This window comes from Octopus sinensis, linkage group LG5, assembly GCF_006345805.1.
Source record: "Octopus sinensis linkage group LG5, ASM634580v1, whole genome shotgun sequence".
NCBI classification, from domain to species: Eukaryota; Metazoa; Mollusca; class Cephalopoda; order Octopoda; family Octopodidae; genus Octopus; species Octopus sinensis.
The window spans coordinates 38101241-38121493 of record NC_043001.1 but is presented as its reverse complement, the minus strand read 5'-3'; the positions used below and the strand labels follow the sequence as shown (position 1 = coordinate 38121493).

The following is a 20253-nucleotide window of genomic DNA, read 5'->3' as shown; positions in this document are numbered from 1 at the left end:
TAGTGGAGAGCAATTGCCCAAGATGGCTTACAATGACACGTCCCAAAACCTTGTCTGAGTTTTTTTTTTAATCATAATCTCTGCTTCAATCTAAAAACAGTTTTAGGTTAAGATTCAAAGATGTCACAACCTACCATTTGTGTTCAGTTATTTTTAATTAGGTCATTTAGTTAAGATATTTTAGGGATGGTCACTGTCATGAGAAATAGCTGATTTCGATTTTGTTGCAGAAGTAGAATCTTATCAAAAGAAAAAAAAAAAAAAACGCCCACTGGTTTGTCTAGTTCTGCAGCTTTCACATGAATTTTTTTTTATACATTTATGCTGACAAATGTATAGAAAGTGATTCTAGTAAGACTGTTGCAAAACACTTGCTCTAGATATTTTCATTCAGCAATTATCAGTGGTATTCCACTTATCTTGCTTCAGTTTTCTCTTCAGTATTTTATTATGGATTATGTACAGATTATTGTAAACTAAGTTTGCATTTAGAAATGAATCCTATATCCTAGAGCAGGTAAAATTGTTTTTAGTGGTTACATCTGGTTATTTCAGATTCACATGTTCAGCTGCGTTTGAATTACCTTCTTTACATCCAAGAATTGGATCACCAGCAAGAAATTCTCTCAGCTCTGTTATTTGTCTCAATTCGTATTTTTAACTCTGCCCAGTGTAATCCATCTAGTTCAGTGGTATCTTGGTTGACGAATTGCAGTCCCTAACAAAAATCTGTTATCTACATCCATGAGTTAAACTGTTTGACCTCATTAGACTGGCTTAAAAACTGCATCATGCTTTACTGTCTGCTTTTAGTGCGGTTTCTATGGCTGAACACCATCCATTTTTACGAGTGGTTTTGTGGGGTTTTTTTCTCTCTCTCTCTAGGCGTAAGGCCCAAAAACTTTGGAGGAGCCCCGTCGATTAGATTGGCCCCAGTACACAACTGGTACTTAATTGGATCTAGTTTTTTTTTCATTAGCAAAATATGTATTTTTTTTTTCTTTTAAGACAGTAAAAAATTTTGAAAATCGACTACAGCCTTCCAGCATCGCTTTGAAGATATGTTGTGGAGAAAAAAAGTTCGAGGCTTAAAAATCGAAAAAAAACTATAATTTTAGCCAACAGTGAGATAGAAATTGGATCTTTTCGGTTTGAACGGCAGTTTTTTTTAAAATAATTTCCACGTAACTAAACACTTTTAAACTTCGTATACTGGTAGAATGTGTTTATAAAACATCTTTTTCTCTTGGCTTTATTGAGAAAATTCTATGGTTGTAAGATATTTTGTTCTGCAATTTCTACCAATCAATGACGTCTATTGAAGGTGAAAACATTCTGTGCCGTATGAATATGTCCCTCGTTTAAGAAACAGATTGGGTTTATTTACATTTGGGGAAAAAAAAAGATAACCCCCCCCCCCAAGCCTAAAACAGGTTGAAATGCAATAGATCGATACTAGGGTCATAATTATGGGTGACAATTTCATGACACCGCCAGAAAAAAAAAACTACCGTTCAAACTGAAAAGATCCTAGAAATTTTCTGCGTTTGTCGGAGCGGTGTTAACTTTAAGATTCTACCCTTTGAAATTTAGAGTTTAGCATCTGACCTGTTCGTTGTAGGTTTCTAAATAAACTGAAAAACCTAATAAAATCAACATGTATCATCTTACTGTTCCTTTTGTCTCTTCATTGACTATGGTTTTATTTGTTTTATTAATATATTGTCTGCATGTGCTTATGCGTATTTCAGTATTATTACCTGTCATGTATTTGTGTACATCATTAATATGTAAGTGTGTGTGTGTGTGTGTGAGAAGTGGGGCGTCTGTCTCAAACACTTCAAAGTTGAGTAAAGTTTTCACGCTTGGTTTTGTAAACTACAATAACACTAGTCAACAAACAATTTGTCAGAAAAATATCTGTATCTTATGTTTTTGGGAAATGTTCCTAGTTAGCAACGCAGCTTCTATTATTAATGCTGAATTGCTGATTATATTTACACAAATTAATGTTGTGAGAAATCTCCTTAATTTGCAATTAAAATACTTTTAAAAAATGAGGGTAATAAGAGATGTTTAACTCAAATGTTGAAATATACACACATGTTTCTAAACTTAATTTCTCTGTGGGAGGAGAAAAAAATTGTTTTGGATCGAAGAATGAAAAAGTGGAGAGGTCATTCTTGAGTTTGTTTGATTTTCACACACGCACGATAAAGAAAACTATATTTTAACAACTTATAAATATTTTCTATGAACAATATATAGTTTATATATACACCACATGTACTTTGGACGTTTTCTTCCTTAGAAACTTCGTTGTCGTGACAAAGTTAAAGAATTTGGAAGAATCGCGATGGAGTATTTGTTCTTCCTCATTTAAGAAATGCATGATTGTCACACAATTCCACTTCAGCTATCTCTTCATACAGACACACACATCTAACTGTACATTATGTAAGTTTGTGTTCGGTATACCCGGCGTGGATAACCAGCCAAATCGAGAGCAACCTTGGTATTTAATATATGTATCAATACAGTTATAAGTACTACGAAAATACCACAAAACTTAGCAAATATTGAAATATATTAATGTACTTATATAAAACACACCCACCTATACTTCGTGTAAGCTTATACTCGATATAATCGGCGTGGGTCACCTGGTAATTAATATAACAATACAATTATAGACGGTTTTACGTTTTCCACTATGTATCACCAGGGTGCCACCAAACTTATTGAATATAAGAAGGCTGTTTTTCCTGAGATATATATTAAACAACACGTTGACGTCTGCACTTCGTGTAAGTTTGTGCTCGATATAAACAGGCGTAGACAGCCAACTTAGTATTTTTCTGTGTGTTAGTATTTAAAATACTAGCGCACAGAAAAATGTAATATACTAACAAGACAGAGAAGTTAAAACAAAACGCGGGTGAAAAGAATCTCGGGGTGTGGAGAATTAAATGTAAAAATAATAAAAATAGACAACAACGACACAAACAGTGAATCACAACGCTGCGTATGGTTGTCATGGTAACAAGCTGCTGATGCCACGCTGTTTGTTGATTGACTAAAATTACACAAATTTCCTGACTTTAATGCCAAATAACATCAGATTCTTTAATTTACAAGATAAAGTAATTGGTTGATCGTAATGAAAACCTCATAGGTCTCATTTTGCGAATCAGAAAGACGAGATCCCTTAATTTATCGACCCCTAAAAGATGAAAGGGTAAGTCGACCTTGGCGGAATTTGAACTCAGAAGTAAAGACAGACGAAATACCTCTTTCTTTACTACCCACAAGGGGCTAAACATAGAGATGACAAACGGATTAAGTCGATTATATCGACCCCAGTGCGTAACTGGTACTTAATTTCATCGACCCCGAAAGGATGAAAGGCAAAGTCGACCTCGGCGGAATTTGAACTCAGAACGTAACGGCAGACGAAATATGGCTACGCATTTCGCCCGGTATGCTAACGTTTGTGCCAGCTCGCCGCCTTTAATACCTATTTCTTTACTACGCACAAGGGGCTAAACACAGGACAGACAAACAGATTAAGTCGACCCAGTGCGTAACTGGTACTTAATTTAATCGACTCCGAAACGATGAAAGGCAAAGTCGACCTCGGCGGAATTTGAGCTCAGAACGCAGCGACAGACGAAATACGGCTACGCATTTCGGCCGGCGTGCTAACGTTTCTGCCAGCTCGCCGCCTTTTAAAAGGATGAAAGGCAAAGTCGACCTCGGCGAAATTTGAACTCAGAACATAAAGACAGATGAAATACTGGTAAGCATTTCGCCCGGCTTGCTAACGTTTCTTATTTCTTTATTGCCTACAAGGGGATAAACATAGAGGGGACAAACAAGGACAGACAAAGGGATTAAGTCAATTACATCAACCACAGTGTGTAACTGGTACTTAATTTATCGACCACGAAAGGATGAAAGGCAAAGTCGACCTCGGCGGAATTTGAACTCAGAATGTAAAGACATTTCGCTCGGCTTGCTAACGTTTCTGCCAGCTCGCCGCCTTAGGGAGATGTCTTCATGCTTGTCCAGGTGTTAAAATGAGAGAAAACGGGGTGGGGGTGGTTGCTGGAGAGGAGCTACATGACTACTCAGAATATTGGGTGAGGCTAGAGCAAAATAAAAGATTGTTTGTGAGGTATCTTGGTGAACATGTGAGTTGGAACAGGGAGTGCAGGTGGGAAGTTGCAAGAGTGTTGGAGAGTAATAGCTGATTAGAGAGGGCGAATATAATGAACTGATGAGAGCATAAGTAGGGAAAAGTAAGACAGTGGAATGAAGAACAGAAGGACGAGAAAGAGAGGTGACGTTTTGTTGCAAGAGTGTGGGCGAAAAGCATGTGGTGGTGAAGGTAAGTAATTTGGGCAATCAGGAGCGTAATCAATGTAAAGTATTGGCAGCGAGGGACAATATTAAGATTGAAGGATGAGTATCAACTGAAATGGTTCCGGTTAGTAAGAAAGATAAGAGGTATCTGGGAAGCGCTGATTAAATATGTCGTTCTCACATTTAATTACAGCAACTGAATACTGGAGCAAGTCATAGAGCACGTAGAGTGAAGCTGCTTGGCAAAGATTAACCTTGAACTCTGCTCTGCATGCGCACTAAGTTTTAACATTCTAGCTTACTTCTGCTGTTTACAGCAGTGCTTGGAAGGAACGTGTGTCGCCTGTTATTATCGCATTGGCCATGACAGACAAAGTTGTCATGGCGATACCTGCTCAGAAGCCTACACAAAGTTGCAGAAAGTGTATAGAGAGGAATGTATGAGCCGTGTACGAGTGGTTCAGACGTTTCCAAGATGGCCGAAAAAATGTTGATATTGACGAACGTTCTGGAAGGCCCGCAACCAGCAGAACTGAGAAAGGCATCGTAGATGTGCGTGCAGATGAGAGGGGAAATCGTCGAATCACCATCCGTGAGTTATTAGAGGTTACGGTTCAGTTCAGTCCATTATCACAGAAGATTTAGGTATGAGACGCGTGTCTGCCAAGTGGCCAAATGGGCACTCGGGTTTCAGTTGCACTAGATCTCCTTGATTGTGTCGAGAACGATGAAAACTTCTTGAAAACTCTGAGTAGGCATCTGAGCAGTTATCGCCAAGCTTTTGACAAAATTTGATGCAAATTCTCTGCTTTCTCTGTCATGGTCAGCGCGTCGATCACACGCTACACACGTTCCTTCCAAACACCGCTGTAAACAGCGAAAGTGAGCTAGAACGTTAAAGCGTTGTGAGCATGCAGAGCAGAGTTCAAGTTCAATCTGTGTCAAACAGTTTCACTCTGCATGTTTTTTAACTTCGTTACTTTGGCAACAGTCCGGATACTTATTGATCAGACCTCGTATATATATATATATATTATTTTACTTCGTATTCTTTTATTCTTATAATTGTTTCAGTCATTTGACTGCGGCCATGTTGGAGCACCGCCTTGTAGTCGAGCAAATCGACCCCAGGACTTATCATTTGTAAGCCTAGTACTTATTCTATCGGTCTATTTGCCAAACCGCTAAGTTACGGGGACGTAAACACACCAGCGTCGGTTGTCAAGCGATGGTGGGGGACAAACACAGACACAGACACACACACACATATATATATATATACGACGGGCTTCTTTCTCTTTCCATCTACCAAATCCACTCACAAGGCTTTGGTCGGCCCGAGGCTATAGTAGAAGACAATCGCCCAAGGTGCCACGCAGTAGGACTGAACCCGGAACCATGTGGTTAGTTAGCAAGCTACTTACATACAGCCACTCCTGCGCCTATATATATTAATTTATGCGTCAAAGTGTTATATATATATTTCGTTTTGGGATTTGGTTTGCAAGATTCTTTATATGAGCTCGTGTGTTGAAGCATATCCTGTTGTGTCTGGGGAGAGTCATTTTCTTTTTGTGCCTTATAATGTAACACACTCACCGGTAAAATTTCCACTTATTTCTTATTTTTATTTTTATAAAATTTTCGTTGCGTCTTGCAACCTTTGACTATTAAAAAGGTTGCAAGATGCAACGAAAATTTTAGAAAAATAAAAATAAGAAATAAGTGGAAATTTTAACGGTAAGTGTGTTACATTATAAGGCACAAAAAGAAAATGACTCTCCGCAGACACAACTGTATGTGTGTGCGTAATTGTTTTGCCAACCTATAAACACTATTTTACCATACGATATATATGTAATATTTCATTTGTAGGATTCTCATTTTTCAGCACCAATTCACCTCTTAATTGTGTTACTTTTTACTCCTATTTACTATTTACTGTAAATCTAGAACTTCCTTATAAACAATGTTATGTCTTTTTCCTGCAGGAGTATAAATAAAAAGATGGCGTGGACTTCCAACTCTTGTATATGCAACATACTTTTGCCCGTGTGAAAAACAATGTTCTACAAGTTGTAGCTCAGCAACATAAAACGTTTGTCCTTGTGATTTATTTATAGACATGGTAAAACTGAGTTTTACAGAAAACTTCAGGCTTTTGAATACAAAAGATATTTTTGTGTCAGATGGTATTATGAGTATAAAATCATTTCACGTGGAACAACCAGTTAAAATAGAGGCCTGAATAATGTGGAGCATAAATTTTTTTTTTCTACCACCAGTCTAGTGCCATTTCAAAGCCGAGGCTGGTCAAGGTTCCGTAGTAGCATTATGGTGGCTCCACCTTTTAACAGAAGTAGTGTGGTGGGAGCCCAAGAGGTTCCAAAGAATTTAAGAATTCAACCGGATAGTTGACAACCTCTGCAGGATCTGGAATTGAATCTACAGATTTATAAACCTTTGTAATTCCTGAATTGCAGCCTGATAGTATATTGTGCTGACAGTGGGTTTTTTTTTGTTCGTGCTGCAAGTATTGCCCCTTTTATGTAAATATGATTTTGTTAGGTGGTCCTGAAAATTTGGAAATACTTTTGCTATTAGTTCATCGATTAATGAAACTGATGTGCTAATTAGAGATGTATCTAGACAACTATTTCTATCAAGAGTTACCCTACCTTCTCCGAGTTTCAATAAATTTTGAACAAATTTTTCAGACAAATCATCCCGAAAAAATGTGATTCATATATTCTTAGTTAGGCTCATTCTCGTTATATGTCTCCACAAATATGATGATTTCAAGCAAACCATTAACTCATCCAATTTAGTGCTCTTTAGTATTACAGGCAAATTCTGGTGGAAGTCTCCTGATACTGCAGTGGTATTACAAATTAGTATATCGTTGTTAGATAAATTTAAGGGCAATCTGAAAGTAGAGTGAGCTGTCCGTCCTCGGAAGTATCAAAGCAGAAATCAAAGCAATTTTTTTCTTGTCGTCGAACTTGGGTACGTAACAGGTTAGTAACAAATGTTTTGCCAATAATAATAATGACGACGACGACGACGACTTAATTTATCGACAGGCAAAGTCGACCTCGGCAGAATTACATCATGCTGACGACAATAATAATAATAATAAAAAAAACCTTTTGAGTATAGCAACAATTTGCATGCAACAGTTTGAGTTCGTTTTTGCCAACGTATTTTTTGTTGTAAAAAGTTATTTTCAGAACAATTGGTTTGAGGAAGACCATATCCATGAAATTCATTTCCTTTCATATTTTAGCTAGAAGTGACTCTCTGGCACACTTAGTACAAATTCTTGCTTCCCATGAGTTGCATGTAAAACGGTGGAAATAATACAAGAAACGAGCTTTCAATTAACAGCGACACTTTATTTTTCCGGTAAATAAAACTATACAGCAAACTATATCAATACATCACGAAGAATGCTGTCAACAGAAAATCATGCATAGTTGGCTTTTCAACTCAGTTCAATTCGGTTACATGTGCTTCAACAGAAACAAAACTAATGTTACATAACTTCCTGAAAACAAACTCTTCACTCAGAATTGAAATGAAAAACAGCATGCTATTTATTCTTTTCTACTCTTGGTACAAGGCCTGAAGCTTTTGGGGAGGGGGCCAGTCGATCAGATCGACTCCAGTATGCAACTTATACTTAATTTATCGACAGGCAAAGTCAACCTCGGCAGAATTACATCATGCTGTTTGCTAACAAAAAAGAACCCAAAAAAACTAGACCAATCAAACGCTGAACTCAACCAAGTATTTCAACGTCATATGACCAATCATTAGTAACTTACGCGTGGATACTTTTTTTTTGGGGGGGGGGGGAATTACTTAAGTTTAAAACATGCAATTATGAAATTAGTGATGGGACTAGTGAGATTCTCGGGAGAGAAAACACGAAATACAAATAGTGTAGCCAAAATTCACAATAATTGTAACAAGCAAAAAAAAAAAAGTTCAAAAATGAAGATAAAGGGGGGAAATAAACACACAAAAAAATTGCAAAAACCCACTGATGTAAGAAACAGCAAAAGGAAAGTTCGTAAAAATGGAAAGAAAAAATCATGCTACACAGTTTGGAATGAAAGTCTTTAGAAAACACAAAACAGTAAAAAAAATAGCATGTAAGCACATATTTGGTTGGCCAATAAACTTTTCTAAATCTCATGGTAATACGAGCAAGAGGATATGTAATAACTGGTGTATCATTAAAAGATGGTATGTCAGATGATGTGCGAAGGATGTGTAGATGTAGGTACGGGTGTCATGGGTAAAGAAGTAAGATGTTGCTCGGAAGATGAATCAATAAAAAAAACCCTTGGATCTTTTCCTTTTGAACGGCACTTTTCAACACAATTTCTAGTTAACTAAACACTTTTAAACTTCGTATACTGGTAGAATGTGTTTATAAAACATCATTTTTTCTAGGCTTTATTGAGAAAATCCTATAGGTTGTAAGATATTTCGTCTGAAATTTCGAGTATTTCGGCAATTTTAACCACTCGCTGGAGTCCATTTAGGTAAACAACATTCCGTGCTGTATGAATATGTCCCTCCTTTAAGAAACAGATTGGGTTTATTTACATTTGTGAAGAAAAAAGATACCCTTCCCCCACCCCTAACCCTAACTCTCAAACTTCCCGAGTCTAATCGCACGCAGTGTGAATGTGTGCTCTTCATTGATGTTACGTCTCACAAATGAACCCTAACTAACCCCAACAAACCCTAAATCTAAAATAGATTGAAAAGCAATAGATCGATACTAGGGCCATAATTATGGGTGACAATTTCATACGACACCGCTACGGAAAATGAGATTTTTTTCTAGCGGTGTCAAATGAAAATGTCATCCATAATTATGGCCCTAGTATCGATCTATTGTATTTCAATCTATTTTAGATTTAAGGTTAGGGTTAGGGTTAGGGGTTGGGGAAGGCTATCTTTTTTTCTTCACAAATGTAAATAAACCCAATCTGTTTCGTAAAGGAGGGACATATTCATACAGCACGGAATGTTGTTTGTCTAAATGGATTCCAGCGATTGGTTAAAATTGCCGAAATACTCGAATTTTCAGACGAAATATTTTACAACCTATAGAATTTTCTCAATTAAAGCCAAGAAAAAATGATGTTTTATAAACACATTCTACCAGTAGACGAAGTTTAAAAATGTTACAAAGTGCCGTTCAAAAGGAAAAGATCCACCCCTTCACCCGATATATGCTAATAGTTTGGTGTTTGCTCTGACCGTCCAAAACTATGAACTTGGGTTTTACTTTCAACATCCGATAAGAGCCAGTATAAGACTGCTGTAGTGATTACTTTGAATACATCATTGCATATGAAAACATGAATCCATTTATGAAACTCCAGTGGTACAAAAGATTTGATTGATGGTGAAGAAGAAGAAGAAGAAGAAGAAGAAGAAGAAGGAGAAGGAGGAGGAGGAGGAGGAGAAGAGAGAGACAAACAGAGAGGGGGAAGAGAAGTGGCGTGTAGAGTGGTGGTGTATTGACCATCTGAACGACAGCTGATGTAAACTTACCAACCCTTTACCACTACATATTAATTTATTACGTTCATTCCTTTTCGTCTAAACCGCAAATATTCCCGACAATTTATTCGGTTTATATAACCTTTACGTGTGTGTGTGTGTGTGTGTGTGTGTGTGTGTGCGCGTGCGTGTGTGCCTATCTTCTTTTTGATGGACAGAAGAAACTGCATGTGAACTGTTGTCAATTTACCAAACCCCTCCTTAAAGCTAAGTATTCCCCACATGCACCTCTCTTTTTTTCCCTCAACGTTTTAAAAGTGTAGAACTTATGTGTGTGTGTGTGTGTGTATGTATGTATGTATGTATGTATGTATGTATGTATGTATGTATGTATGTATGTATGTATCTGTATGCAGCTAAGTTACGGAGACTTAAACACACCAACATCGGTTGTCTAGCGATGGTGGTTGGGGTGGGGGACAAACACAAATACATACACAGCTACTCCTACGCCTATTATGTTAAAGTTTTTTATTATTTTGGAATGAAGAACATAGGTGCTGAGCCAGTGACTAAACTTGTAGTATTTTACAGTTTTATATTTAAGAGATGAGGAATTATGTACATTATTTACATTTGACGGATATTTGTCCTCATCTTGTTTGTTGTTAACACAACGTTTCGACTGATATACCCTCCAGCCTTCAATAGGTGTCTTGGGGAAATTTCGAATCTGGGTTCTCGTTCCTAAAGTGTTTTTCGATGTTATTATTATTCAGGTCACTACCTGGATTTGAACTCGGAATCTTGGGGTTAGTTGCCCGCGCTCTTAACCACTACGCCAAATGCCCGTGGGCATATGGCGTAGTGGTTAAGAGCGCAGGCTACTAACCCCATGATTCCGAGTTCGATTCCAGGCAGTGACCCGAGTAATAATAATAACTTACAAACACATATAACATACAGAAAATTACACTACTAGGCACTGCACACATCCTACGCAGAACACTTTCCATACAATAACCATCAGAGCATCACAACAAATCACAGCACATAACCAAGGCACACAGAGCTACGCTCGGTAGTGAAGTAAAAGCACGCTATAAAAATAAAACTACTGAATAATAATGATGATAATAATAATGATAATAATAATAATAATAATAATAATAATAATAATAATAATAAGAAGAAGAAGAAGAAGATCGAAAAATACCTTAGGAATGAGAACCCAGGTTCGAAATCTCCCCAAGATGAAGGTTGGAGGATATATTAGCCGAAACGTTGTGTTAACAACAAACAAGATGAGGACAAATATCAAATATAAATAATGTAAATGTAGTATTTTGTTGGGACTGCTCTGTAGCGGGCAGGATGAAAGATGTGATATCAGGTCGATATGATGTAGCATGTTGATGTAACGCTTCAAGGTTTTCGCGTCGAAGTACCAATAAACATCGAAGAATCAACACCAAGAAGGAAGAAATATTAGGAGTGGCTGTGTGGTAAGTAGCTTGCTTACCAACCACATGGTTCCGGGTTCAGTCCCACTGTGTGACACCTTGGGCAAATGTCTTCTACTATAACCTCGTTCCGACCAAAGCCTTGTAAGTGGATATGGTTGGCGGAAACTGAAAGAAGCCCGTCGAATGTGTGTGTGTGTGTGTGTATGTTTGTGTTTCTCTGTTTGTCCCCTCTATGCTGGTGTGTTTACGTCCCCGTAACTCATCAGTTCGGCAAAAGAGACTGATAGAATAAGTACTAGGCTTACAAAGAATAAGTCCTGGGGTCGATTTGCTCGACTAAAGGCGGTGCTCCTGCATGGTCGCAGTCAAATGACTGAAACAAGTAAAAGAGTAAAAGAATATATATGTTTATTCGTTTGTCCGACAGGTAGTTAAAGAGATAGTAGTAATTCTAGTGATACTGACAACAAGGTTGGCTCGTTGGTTAGTAGTTGATAGTGTAGAAAAAGGTTGTCAGTCAGTAGAGAGTGAAAGAATAAGGAATGCACCGTGCTGACTAGAAAGGAAGAAAGGATAGAGGTGGCGTTGTCTTTCTTGCGGCCGAGTAAAGTGCTGCTCTTGGTAATGGATGACGCAAAAGAGTGTGTTTCTCCTTGGTCTGACTGACACAAATGTGGATGGGATAGAACTGTTCTCTATTATATAGACTATGGTCAGTAACGTAGGTTCAACCATAAGCAAAGGACTGACCTTTCCTTGACCAGCACAGATCCTAGTGTCTGTGTTTCCTCATCAATCATCGTGTGTGGAGAGGTTTTCCCGGTTGTTTTGACAAGCATGAAGCGGGTAGATTTGGTTTCAGATCTCAGGGTCAAGCTAGATCTCTACAACTCCAATGAATTGACAGTAAGGTAATTGCTTTTATCAGAAACGTTTACCTTTAAAGAGGAAAAAAGAAGCGACGTAAACGACAGGTACGTTGTGTACTTCTTTCTCTGTTCTTTCGGCTATGCTGTAGAAATTGTTGCACGCACGCACCACACACAAACACAAAAATTCTCCAGACATTTAGCTGTTGTTTTTAGCGTATCGAGTTTCGTGATGAAGGCTTCACATGCTGCGATCCTTTTGCTGTTTCACTATAAATCTACGCATGCGGAAACTGACAAAACAGCCGTTCATTTTCACTTTTAGACAGCGGGATGAGGTAGCGAGGTGGGGGTGTTGATCAATTTTGGAGTTTTTCATAAAAAGTTGAAATGAAAATGTTTTTTCCCCATATTTTTTATCTCCGTATTTTCCCACGTAGATTGAAAAAGGAAATTTTGAAGAAAGGTTAAAAATTAAAAATTTGGGGGTGGGGTGGAATAAAATATTTTGAAAACGTGGGTTTTTGCACATTCGGAATCTCCGACATCAAAAACATAGGAAGCCGGTGAAAAAAAAAAAAAAGAAAAAGAAAAAGAAATACTATCTACATATATTTATTCGTTTGCCCGACCGGTAGTTAGAGGACGAAGTTGCTGTCTGCTAGTCGAGAGGGAAAGAGAAAGGAATGCACGGTGCTGCCTAGAAAGGAAGAAAAGATAAAGGTGACTCTGCTCTGATTGGTTGTATGCAAATGAGTTAATCACTGGGGTCCGGAACTCTCGTGGAAAATTTTCGCATCCAGGACAGCGAAATATTTCTTCCACGAGAGTTCCGGACCCCAGCAATGAACTCATTTGCATACAGCCAATCAGAGCTCACCTTGACCTTGTCAAGTTAACAAACACAGTCTACTAAGTAAACTCAAAACGAAGAACGGTGTTGTGATCGCCAAGCTATGTCTGATTTTAGGAGACAAGTAATTAGTTAGATTTGCATTTATAACTATTATCGGATTTTGTTAGGGCCCCATATGGTAAAGATGAGGATGGGAAAAATGTGGGTAGAGGGTGATGTGCTAGCAACCCTTTACCCTTGCTGTTTTATAAAGTAAACACCACAAATAACTACGCAGAAGCAGTCATGGTTGAAACAAGAACAAGAACAACAAGCATTATTAAAAGAGAAAAGAAACATGGTTATTCTTTACCCAAGTGACCTTATCTTATCGCGCTCATAAATTAGTTTGATAGTTAAGCTCTAATTGACTGTATGCAAATGAGTCCATAACAGGGGTCGTCTCGTGGGAAAAGAAATTTCGCCGCCGGGCGGCACACACTCTAGTTACGCTAATGACCCTAACCCTTTCTTTCCAGTTCAGTGCAACTCATCCCACACCTCACCTTCCATATACTACAGGCAAAAATAGCCGAACGATTGTCAAAAGATTTAGGATATCAAACGATCACAGTCTATTTTAGATTTCAGCCATGACTGCAGAGGAGACAAAAAGTATCTACCATATTTATAAGGTGAGTGGGACCTACCCATCCACCCATTCATTTACACACACATACTTGCACTGAATTCTAATTATGATTTCAATATGCAGATACTAACCAGAGAATTTTACACTATTTTACATTCGTCCCAATATTTTAAAGTAGAGTTTACAATTTACTTTTAATGTCCCACCTTTACATTTAATGTTTCATCCATCTGACATCCTACAAACCTTTACATTTAATGTTCCATCCATCTGACATCCTACAAACCTTTACATTTAATGTTCCATCCATCTGACATCCTACAAACCTTTTCAATACGATTTGTTCTTTATTTGTCCTCCCTAGTTGTGAGTATCTAAGAGTGAAACCCGGTGTAGAGTGTCACCTGATAAGTGACGATATGTGTGTGTGTGTGTGTGTGTGTGTATGTGTGTGTGTGTGTGAATGCAATATACAGTTGATTGGGGGAGAGAAGCTAGGTGTGTATACTCTGAAGATCACGTAACAAACCGTGAGACGTTCTGCCAGAAGACTTCTTCACTCTCCCATCTCCCTCCATTTATCTCCTCCGCTCTCTTCTCTTTCTCTCCCCCTCTCTCTCTCTTTCTGTCTTTCTCGTCTTCACATCAATAGGATAGAAAGAATGTGCATCCTTTTCATGGTTACCCAATATGAGGCTTTGTAATATTTAAGTATATAAGTACATACATACATAGATGGTGATTGTTCCATCTTAACACATGATAGTCGTCTCTTTGAGCTTCCTCGTTGTCAATAGTAACCTGACCTTTCGTCTACGACTTCTCGGATGACTATTCATTCCTGCTACAGATTTGCATTTTTTTGAAGTGTAGGTGGCAGACAAAAGCTGTAACTTCCATCGGATTGATTGGATCACTTTGTGAAATACGATCTGTATGAACTGCTATATGTCTCTTCAAACCCGGAATCGACTTGCAAACCCTTTTACACCACACACTTCCAATCATTCAGCCTCGGATGAGGGACATTACATAGAGTCCATCTTTCATGAAACTTGGTTGACATACTCTACCTTTGAAAAAGTACACAATCACACGTTTCACACCTCCAGCACCTGTTCTCACTGGATTCTAATGACAGCCCCTCCGAAGTCAGTGCTTTAGACTGTAGCAAAGCCTAAAATCAAAACCTTATAGTATTAATAACAAGAATCAGACCACATAAAATTCAGGCGGGGTTGCAGAAATTACCCCATATTATAAAATGTTTTATAATGTTCTTGAATTTCAGGCGCAAAAAAGGGATTACATAAGCAACAACGGAGAAGCGTTAGCGCAGAGAGGTAAGGAAAGATTTCGGAGAAGATAAATGAACACAGGATTAGTGGCCCCTAATTGACCTGTGTTTAAAAGAAGTACTTAGTCTTCAATGAACTTCTCCAAGCACATATCATGGACACAATATCCTCACTTCTCGTTACACAAATAAATAACCAGCCAATTTCTAGTGAAAAGCAAATCAGAGGCGTACGTACGATGCACAGACACCAAGCCCTTTAAATAGATAAGTTTCCTTGGTTACTGCTTAAACCTGGGTTAAAGGAACTGCAGCGAGTCCTAGCATTCGATCCCCGTTTTCTTCATCATCGCATTAATGCCATTAGTGAACCACAATTGAAACATGCAATTTTCACGTGTGCACCCAGTTTATCGATGAATTGACTTGCCGGAATTATGTTTTTGGCATTCAGCTTTGTAGCCAATATTTTTCTCACTCGACGCAGATACTCTCTTTTTGTCTTTTCCTTCATGTCGTTGTGTTTCATTCCATCCACCTCAAGTATTCCCGGGTATTTATAGCTGGATTGAGGTTAAATAGCCATCATCATTTCACCACTTGGCAACCATATGCCGTCTGTCCTGACATGCTCTCCTCGTCTCATTACTAGCACATTTTAAGAGTATAAACCCCATCTTAATATCATTGGAGAACATCCGCAGACTGGATAACTTTACTTCGTCCATGAATAGCAAGTTTTTCAGTTTTCCCTTACCTCTTCCAAGATCACACCCCAACTTTGTTTTTTGCAGTATTTCATTCAAGGGGATCATTCCCAGCATGAAGATCAGTGGGAACACATTATCCCCATGGAAGATTCCTCTCTTGATTTTCACCTCTCCTAATACTTGATTCCCTTCTGTCAATTCCGTTCTCCAGCATTTCATGCTATTCCATATAAGGCTTCTCATATTTTCTGCTACTCCATACATACCATTGTGGTATCATATGGTATGCTTTACAATAGTTAACCCATGCCATACTCAGGTTTGTGTGTCTTCTCTTGCAGTTCCTGATAATTAAATTATCAATTAAGAGCTGATCCTTGGTTCTCCGGCTCCTCTTTCGGCACCCTTTCTGTTCAGTAGGTTGCAGCCCACTTTTTTCCAAGTATCCAAACAGTTCACCGGCCAAACATCTGACATTAGTTTCCAGATTAGCGGAAAGCATGTTATTGGTCTAAAGTTGGATGCAACATATCCCTTTTTAGGATTCTTGGCACATAACAATGTCCTTCCCTTTGTCATCCAGCACTCATCTAGCTGTTGTACTATTCTTTCATGGAGCCCTCTCAGCTTCTTCATCCAATAACCTTGGATCCCATCCGGTCCTGTGCTCTTCCAATTTTGGAATTTTCTTAACTACTTTTTCATCATTTCTGTAGTTATTTTTATGGCTTCTTGGCCTTCTATATTTCTTAACCTATCCTGGATTTCACGCAGCCACTCCGCTTCATCATTATGCTCTACAGGTAGGTCCCAGATCCCTCTACAGTGAAAATGTCGATTAAACGACATCCTATAATTTAATGAGCATGAGATAAAGAGGGGACACCATCTTGTACGGAGTAACAAGAAAATAGGAATTCGCGAGACGATTGTAATAAGTCATAACATATTTATTATTGGAGGTAATGCGTTAACATATAAGGTTAATTGAAGGAAAGCTTGTAACATTACATGAACATATTCTTTTTTGCAATCGCATGTCTCCAATTAAGTGAAGCGAATATATGCGCGTGCAAGTGCGTGTATGCAGGAGGCCTGATTCAATGCCAGTCTAAGACTGGACAGACACTTATTCCTTTATATAAGGGATGAATCGTAAGTCCTCGACTTCCACGTTAACCGGAAGCTTCTAGAATGTTCGAGAACTTTCTAGAAGGTCGAGGGAGATTACTCTCGTTAAATTTCTTTTCCGTTTTGCTTTCCTGCTTGACCGCCAGGGTTCACTAGACCTCTCCAGAATGCTCTGCTTTCCTCTGGATCTGGTGTCATTGTTACATGTAATTGCCCATCTAGTTCCTGAAACAGTTTCTTCTGATTTGCTTCAAACGATCTGTTTTGCCTGAATTGTTTTGTTCTATTGTCATATTCTTCCAGTTTTGCTTTGATTGCTACTATTCTTTGTTTCAGTTTTTCCAGTATCACATCATACTCTTTATCTCTTATTCTATATGTTGTTTCCAGCATTATTCTTATGCTTTCGTTCTGCAATTCCTCTCTTCTCAATCTATCAGCTTGTCCTATCTGACTTTTTTACCTTTGTTTCACACAAATTCGTCTACACCAGTATGGTTCCTTACATTCTGTTTGTTCTTTTCTTTTGTATTCAACTCTCTCTGCAACAACCATAGCAGCATCCCAAATAATCTTGTTAATTTCAGCAATATTTCTCGTCTGGAATAGACCATGGACCGAATCTATCTTTTCGGTTTCAACTTTGAGCTTGCGTCGATTAACGTATTTCAGGTTGCGGGGTGCTTGATCCTGGTCTTCTCTAATATATCGGCACAGCATCCTCGCTATATCTCGTTGGTCATCATCGTATTCTTGTGGTATAGCTCTTCCTATTACTTCTGTTTCATTTGCTGAAAATGCATTTACATTTACACTTTGCACTACATCTTCACTTCCGCCATCCATTTCTCTGTTCTCACCGGGCACGTTATCTGTTGGCGAAGTATTATTTCTGTTTTCTACTTTCCTTCTTATTTCTTCAATTTCCATGTCTGTTATCCACCCTTTTGCTCTTATTGCTCTTGCTTGGTCCGGTAACCGTTGCTCACTTATTTCATATTTCATATTTCATTTATTCTGCTTTCATCGTTGTCGGACCCTCCCCCATCCTTCTACTGGGTTCACTCATGATACAGCATTCAATTATCGTTCGGTTTGCTTCCCTATCCTATGTTCTTCTCTGCCTCTGGCTTTGTGTACAAGTAGTCTCTGGATGACGACTGGACCTGCGCTGCACAACCACATGGTACCTGCCGGGCGAAAGGCTTTCACCTTTGGTTCCAACCTCATTAACACTGTTATTTGATACATTTGTTTTAGACATTTTCACTCAACAATGAGGTTTGTGTTTTATGGTTAGCCACCAACCAGTATTTTTATCGAGACACCATCTGTGTGCAACACGTATCAGTGTTTTAGTAGATACATACAAATATTTACATATTTGTATATATGAAATCATTAGCGTAATAAATTAGGAATATTATTTTTAGAAAATAAATGAGTTTATTGAGTTAAAAATTCTCACTATCACTCTACAAAGAGTGAATACACAAAAATGGGTCAGACAAGACAGATAAAGTTAAAACAACGGAGTTAGAAACATTGTTATTTGGATTTTCTGCATTGTTCCTGATCTGGTTGATCACGATAAAATGTTAAAGTGTCCAGCAGTAGTCATCCAGCATACTGTCATTCCAGAAGGCTTGGTACCGTTTCTCCATAGCACTAATGTCCTGGTGAAATCTTCCACTATGTTCATCAGACACTGCTCCAAGGTTATCTGCGAAGAAATCCAGATGGGAGTCCAAGAAGTGAACTTTCAGTGACATACTACAGCCCATTGCTGAGTAACATTTCAGATGATCCTTGATGCCATCCTTGTAGACCATTGCCTTCTTGTTGCCCCCCAAATTCTAACAGATCCTACTGAAAGCATTCCAGGCAGGCAGTTCCAGTTCGTTTTTGATTCGACGGTCATTCGGAATGCTCACAGCAGCCATATTCCTGCCACTCTATGTCACGCTGGTGAGACCCATATTGGAGTATGGGATTCAAGCCTCTTCTCCTTATCTCCTCAAAGACATACAGCATCTCGAAAGAGTCCAGAGGCTGGCTACCCGCATGGTTCATGGTCTCAAAAATTTGTCCTACGAAGAAAGGCTGAGGACGCTCGACCTTTATTCTCTTGAAAAACGCCGCCGCCGTGGTGATCTCATTCTCGCCCACAACATCATAAGCGGGAAGTGTAACCTCTCGAAAGAGCTGTTCTTCACTCCTGCTCCGGAGCGTCGGCTGCGGGGTCATTCCGAAAAGCTCTACCTGCGACGATTTCATCTCAATCGAAGGAGAGGAGCTTTCTCCGTCCGGGTTGCGGATCCGTGGAACAAGCTGCCAGACGAGATGGTGAAGATGCCGACGACCGCTTTGTTCAAAGCCTCCCTGGACCTCAAGTGGCCTGAACTCTTTACATGAACACTTAACTCCATGTCCCCCTACATGGCCTTGCTATTTGCTTTTGAGCCAAATTAACTAACTAACTAACTAACATCCAGTGTTGTCGTGAAGTTAACATCGTTTAGCACTTCTCTAATTTGGGGTCCGACAAAGATACCCTCTTTCAACATCGCCTTTGTGATTTTGGGAAACAATATACTCAAACCCTCTGGCATTTCTCTCCCCTAGAGTCTTTACAAACTGTTTCATCAGTCCAAGCTTTATGTGAAAAGGAGGCAATATGACATTACATGAATCTGCAAGAGGTGAATCCTGCTCCAAAAAATCGGATGTCCACCAAAGCTGCTGAGGATCATCAAGTCTTTCCATGATGACATGCAAGGCACCATACAGCACAACGGTTCAACATCAGCCGCCTTCCAAATAAAAAACGGGGTAAAGTAAGGCTGTGTCTTCGCTCCTACATTGTTTGGCATCTTCTTCTCACTCTTACTTTCACATGCCTTTCAGACATCAGATGATGGAGTGTTTCTGCACAGTAGAAGTGACGGGAAACTGTTCAATCTCTCGCGTCTGCGTGCCAAGACCAAAATCAGAAAAGTCCTGATCAAGGAGATGTTATTTGCTGATGATGCCGCTCTGGTAACACACACAGAAGAAGCCCTCCAAAGGCTCATTAACTGTTTTGAGCAAGCATGTAACGACTTTGGCTTAGCTATCAGCCTTAAGAAGACCAACATCATGAGCCAGGCTACATCGGACATCCCAAACATACACATTGGAGACCACAGGTTACAAGAGGTGGAGAAGTTTACCTATCTGGGCTCTACCGTCACCCACAACCTATCCCTTGACGCTGAGCTCAATATACGCATTGGCAAGGCAGCTGCTGCGATGGCCCAACTCTCCAAACGGGCTTGGGACAACAATAAGCTGACCAAGACCACGAAAATGAAGATCTACCAGGCATGTGTACTCAGCACTCTACTGTATGGAAGCGAGACC

At 39.0% G+C, this 20253-nt stretch overlaps 1 long non-coding RNA gene across 1 annotated transcript; it reads right to left on the bottom strand.

Moving 5' to 3' along the window:
- Positions 1 to 16458: 16458 nt before the first annotated feature.
- On the bottom strand, positions 16459 to 17201 carry LOC118763631. Its single transcript, XR_004999396.1, has 2 exons — positions 17010 to 17201; positions 16459 to 16538 (listed from the first exon to the last, which is right to left on the bottom strand). It is a non-coding gene; the product is annotated as an uncharacterized LOC118763631 (long non-coding RNA).
- Positions 17202 to 20253: the final 3052 nt, after the last annotated feature.